Consider the following 6,000-nt stretch of genomic DNA (forward strand, 5'->3'; position numbering starts at 1 on the left):
AAATGATCAGTGAGAACTGGACGTGAGATAATAACCCAGCAGTGCAACACTCTTATTTCAGTGCATAATTGTACCTTGTATAACATAATAACTAGTGGTATAGTCAGAAAAGAAAGTCTGTAGAAATGAGTTAACACAATTCAGCTCCCTAAGTTGTGTTGGCTTCTTATTTTCTGTTACAGAGAAGCTCAGTCATGATTTATTTGTGTATTTGTATAGTCTACATCTTTTCTTCTTCCTTACATTCCAGCACTTTGGCTAAAATATCATTTTGTTGTTTTAAAAAAAAAAAAACTTCAAGAATTTGAAGGCTGCCAGGAATGAGTGAGTGTCCTAGATTTGACTCAGGAAACAATGTTCCCTCAAACCTTTGATTGACTGTGCATCAAGACTTCTTTTGTGCAACTTTTTTTGAACCAGAGCTCAAATGTGTGTGCCAAGACTGAAGCACACCAAAGATAGCATAATATAAATAATATACTTTATTGTTTTTTTGAATTTGTGATAAAAATAATTTTACTACTTATTAAAAATGCACATAAAGGTATAATAAGGCGCACTAGCTGCAATTTCATCTGCTAGTTGACCTATTTAGAGGGGCCGACTTGATGGATCCAAGACTGCACCGAGAAAGGCATAACATGCCTTAGAGTTTTTCCCTGTGATCTTTGACATTTGCCTAAATCCATTAAAACTGAATACTTTTACCATGCAGCAGCATATCCAAATGATTTAGTTGTAGATAATTCTGGAATTTGGTTTTAGAGTTTTGATGGGATGGTAGGAATGTCCCTCCAGAACCCATCAGTTTTCCCAGATCCTTTCCCAGATGATCAAATGTCACTGTAACCAGATAACTTGAGACCAATTTGATTGGGGTTTTTTTGTCTAATGCAAAGTTGAAATAATTTCACAGATCAACTATATTTCAGCAAGAAAATCTTTGCATTTTGAACATAAGAAACTTATCTGCTCATTTCCAAACTTGAATTGTACTGTGCTACTGCTGTGCAACCAAAAGCAGACACCTCCTCCCCACCCCCTACCCCCAGACTTCATTCTCTGAAAGTATGTCTGCACAATGGGAATACAGGATGTTCATGAAATAATTATGAAATTGGTATCCACTTAATTTTCTTGGGATATCAAATCTAAAAAACTTAGATTTTTAACTTTAATGACTCCACAGAACTGTCCTCTGATCTCATTTAGTTTACTATGTGCAGATTGAAATGCTTCTTTCAATGTCAGATTGCACTTTGAAACAATGTGCATAATGAAGACAGCTTGACAAAACATCATTCAAATCTTTTAATATTTTTTGCCATTCCGTGCTTTTTAAATTTTTGTGCCAACGTCATGCCTTGAACTGAACATGATTTTTCCTCAACTAGAAATTCACAGAGTTCTCTCTAGCAAGATTTATTTAAGATGAAATTGTAGAGGTATAAAAATTCTAGCAAATAACTACTTTTCAGTTTAGAACAAATATATCTCAGGGTCATTAGGGCAGAGACCTCTAAGTCTTTTTCTCATAGCATGGTTTACCAGAGAGGAGGCAGCTGTCTTCACTGATAATGCAGAAGTCTGCAGCTGGTTGTTTACTTAATGCTTGCTTGAATATCAGTCCAAGAACCAACTCTTGCAGGCAGTATTTAGAAATTGGACTATCTTTATTTTGCTCAAAGAATTCCAAAAGAAGATTGTAGTTGTGAATAATTGCTTGAATTGTTAAGTGCATAGAAAACCAGTGCACTTTATTGGGAGGTCTGAAAGCCATTAAATCATATTCAGAAGCATTCACTATTTCTTGAAATTTGCAAATTTTTGTGAAGGGCTGATGGAACATCTCAAAGCTATGCAACCACCTTTTTCAGATTGAACCTGCTTTCCGGGTAACATTCAGAAGAGAAGGCTCCTTGAGAGTCCTTACTCCAAGAGAATACCAACTACAGACATCCCAAGGACTAGCCTTCTCAAGTAATGACCATTTTCTATAGAACAACTTACTGCAGATAGCAGGACCTCCTCCACATTTTTGAGCTTCTAAGGGGCCATGAAGACATTAGCTAGGAAAGCATTTGGAGACATGGAAGATTAGCCTACTCCTGTGGACAGTACACTCATGGTGTGTTAGGGATATCCTATGTGATTGGATGTGTTCAGCCTGATGTTTTGGTGATTTGTAAACCACACAAAATCTGTGGAAATTGAGTGGCATACAAGCCTCAGCAGGCAAGCAAAGAAAGTAAGAAAGTAGAAGGTCAAGTATTTGTTGATGGATGCATCTGTGCTTTCATCAAAAGCTAAAGTATGAAATGTTGCCAATGCTATTTCATCCACATAATTCTGTACCATGCTGCTAATAATTTCAAGAAATTCAAAGGCATAATTCTTCTCCAGTTCTCTGGTATAAGCATATACTTTTCTATGTGCTTATTAATATCTTGCATGGAAAACATCAAGCTATTCATTTTAATAGCCAACAAAACACTGTCAATAAGAACCTTGGCTTATTCTAGGTTTGATTGCTTGTGTTCCAGATTAATTTTGCCTTTTCTCTCTTTTTGGTGGGATTTTCAAGCAGCATGCCAAGCAACCCTCCATGTAAAAAAGTTTTGCTTTTTTTTGCTTCCTACTATGTGCTGTCTCTGTGAGACTTATTTGATAGATGATGCTTTAAGAAATCCAGTTTCCATACTTCCTCCCAGGAGTGCTGGCATCTTGACAACGCGACCAAGCATCCTATTCCTCACACATGAATGTCTCGTGAAGTTCAACATGCATCACACTGTGGAATTTCAGCATAGCCATTTCTATGGAATCATCCAGCCATTTGGAACTGAATGAGGCTGCCATTCACTTGTGCTTCAGGCTTTTAGACAATGAAATTTGGGGGATTTTTAAAAAGTCTTCTTTAATATTATGTTTAAAAAGTTAACTTGTACTATATTAAGGTAATCTTAATGACTCATTTGTGCTTAACAAAGGCCAGTTGTCCAATCCTCCTGCCTCTCCCACCAGGTGAATAAACTTTCCCTGCCTGTTTCCAGTTTGATTAGCAGCAATGCAAGCCAAGCAGGTTTCTGATGATGCTCTCAGGTCTACTGAGCAAGGCCAGGAGGGAAAGGCCAGAAGTCTGTTGGCTCCAGCCAGTGGAAAGGCAGGCACTGGTGTGAGAGCACTGGAAGACAGCCCTAAAGTTACAGAAAAGAAGTGGGTGGCTCAGCCTATGTTGTGCAAATGAGACTTCTGAATGCTAGTACAGTGGTACCTCTACTTACGAACTTAATCCGTTCCGTGACTCTGATCGCAAGTCGAGTTGGTCGCAAGTCGAAGTAAATTTTCCCATAAGGTTCAATGTAATTACCGTTAATCCGTTCCGGCATCCGTGGACCACGCGGCAGGGCGGAAAAATGGCCACGGACCACGTGTCAGGGGCGGAAAATGGCCACGGACCACGTGGCACGGGCGGGAAAATGGCCGCGGACCACGTGGAACGGGCGGAAAATGGCCGCGGACCACGTGGAACGGGCAGAAAATGGCTGCGGACCACGTGGAACGGGCGGAAAATGGCCGTGGACCACGTGGCACTGGTGGAAAAATGGCCGCAGACCACATAGAACGGGTGGAAAATGGCCGCGGACCACGTGGAACGGGCGGAAAATGGCCGCGGATCCGGTTCGTAAGTCGAGGCGAGTTCGTAAGTAGAGGTAAATTTTTGAGGCCGGAGCTGATCTTATCTCGAAAAATTCGTTAAGTAGAGGTACCACTGTACTTGGAAATTGCAGATTGTTCAGTTTAGGGTGATGTTTTTATATTTTCTTAATTGGCTTTTGAAGTAAGGTGAAATTATCAACATTTCTTAGCAATTCTTCATTCCTTCATGCTGTGTTTTGCCATGTATGATCCATGACCTGTGTGCATGAGCACACCCACCCAGTAACCCCCTAAAGTGAGTGGAGCTGACAGTTATGAATGCTTTTTTTTCATTTTGGGTCAGAGTTTTAAGGATCAAAATGGTTGTATCATCTACTGAGGGCACAATGTCACCAGCCACACCCCTACACAGACAATATGCCAGAAGTGCTGTGTTAGTCTAGGGTGGCAAAATATCAGAAGTCTAGCTATTCTATGCATCTAATGAAGTGAACTGCTGCTCGTGAGAGTTTATGCCTTTTAATAAACTTTGTTAGTTGGGAAAGGTCTACCAGACTCCTGATTTTTTTACTCCTACATGGAACAGAATGAGAAAGTATAGCCTTCAGGTGGAAAAAATTGCCTTCTTTTTCTTTCCTCAGCTGTTAATCTTGTTTTCTCCCATCCTGAGTCCACCCAAGGTTATTATAACCTTAGCTCAGTGTTTCTCAAACTTGGCAATTTTAAAAGTATAAGGGTAGAATTATGAACCAACTCATTAAAAAAAAAATTACTTGGATGACTGTTGATATGGCTTGCTGGATAAACAAATGCCTATCTACAAAAAATTAAATAGTCACATACATTAAAAATATTGGAAATCAATGGTAATTTGATATACATTCATATGTGCAGAACTGCATCTTTTAAGTTAAGGATGTTGAATCTGTGATTCTCCAGATGTTTGTTGGCTATAATTCTCAGCAATCCCAACCAGCGTGGTCACCAGTGAGGGATGCTGGAGTTATAGTTCAGCAACAACAAAAGGGACACAAGTGTGCTTAATTTTCTATCGAAGGCCAACATATTTTTTTAGGATACTTCATTAAACCAAAATATGTTCATGAATCTACTTCTAGAGGGCAGCAAAATACTACATTTGAACAGTACAGACACTGGTTATGTTTTGTTCTAGGCCCTACCTTGCCCTCTTGAGTTATGGTGATCTTATGTATGATGTTCATTTTCTTCCCATTTTTTTTCAGAATGGCCAAGTGGTAAGAGTAGAATAATTTGGACTCTTTTTATTAATTTGCCTGTTTTGTAAACTGAATGTATACAGATCTCATTCTTCTGATTACTATATGAGGGCTAAATTGTACTGATAAGAAAATAGATGCAAAATATCAAATCTTTTCTCATGTGATATATAGTAGAAAGCCAGTAACTTTGATCTACAAAGTGCATTTAAAGATTAGTCTAATTGAAACAAAACAGGGTCCTTAGATTTTTTATTTTGAATCCCTGAAGCAATTCAAGTTCAAAACAGATGAGACTTCTATAATGTTTTTCTTACTGCATAGCTTGTGGCTTCCCATGTCTGCTCCAATTCATGAGACCTAACCTGGTAATACTGTCAAATGCCAATCTAAATATATACCAGTGCCTAATTTTTTTCTCCCAGAAATAGGAAGATTAAACATTCTCTGAACTGACAACTTCAATGAATTGCTGAAGTGCTCTTCAGTTCAGTTCTGGGGATAGATTTTTCTATCATACTAACACCTGCACACACTTCACTTCATTAAATTTTTTCTACTAAGGACCAAGCTTGACTTGGTATTAATTACATGAATGCAATTAATTCATGCAGACTAGTAGACTAGTACTTGGTAGAGCAGCCATGAAGTCCTTGGAAGAGATATTCAAATGCGGTGATGTGTCTATACCCACAAAGATCAGAATTGTGCAAGCCATGTTATTCCCTGTGACACTCTATGGAAGTGAAAGTTGGACTTTGAAGAAGCAAGATAGGAAGAGTATTGTCACTTTTGAACTTTGGTGTTGGAGAAGACTCCTGAGAATACCATGGACAGTCAGGAAAACAAGCAAATGGATCATCGACTAAATCAACACAGAGTTCTCACTCAAGGCAAAAATGACCAGGCTGAAATTATCCTACTTTGGACGCATTATGTGAAGACCCAGCTCTCTGGATAAGGCTCTAATGCTGGGAAAGATGGAAGGAAAGAGAATAAGAGGACAGCAGCAAGGTGGATAAACTCAGTGATGGGTCCATCATTGAAAGAGCTGAAGGATCAGGCTAGGGACAGATCATCAGGGAGAAAATCTATCTATGTG

Source organism: Python bivittatus, unplaced genomic scaffold (genome assembly GCF_059951505.1).
Source record: "Python bivittatus isolate LINGU-HERP-01145 unplaced genomic scaffold, Pbiv_v1 ctg000590_np1212, whole genome shotgun sequence".
In the NCBI taxonomy this organism is placed as follows: Eukaryota; Metazoa; Chordata; class Lepidosauria; order Squamata; family Pythonidae; genus Python; species Python bivittatus.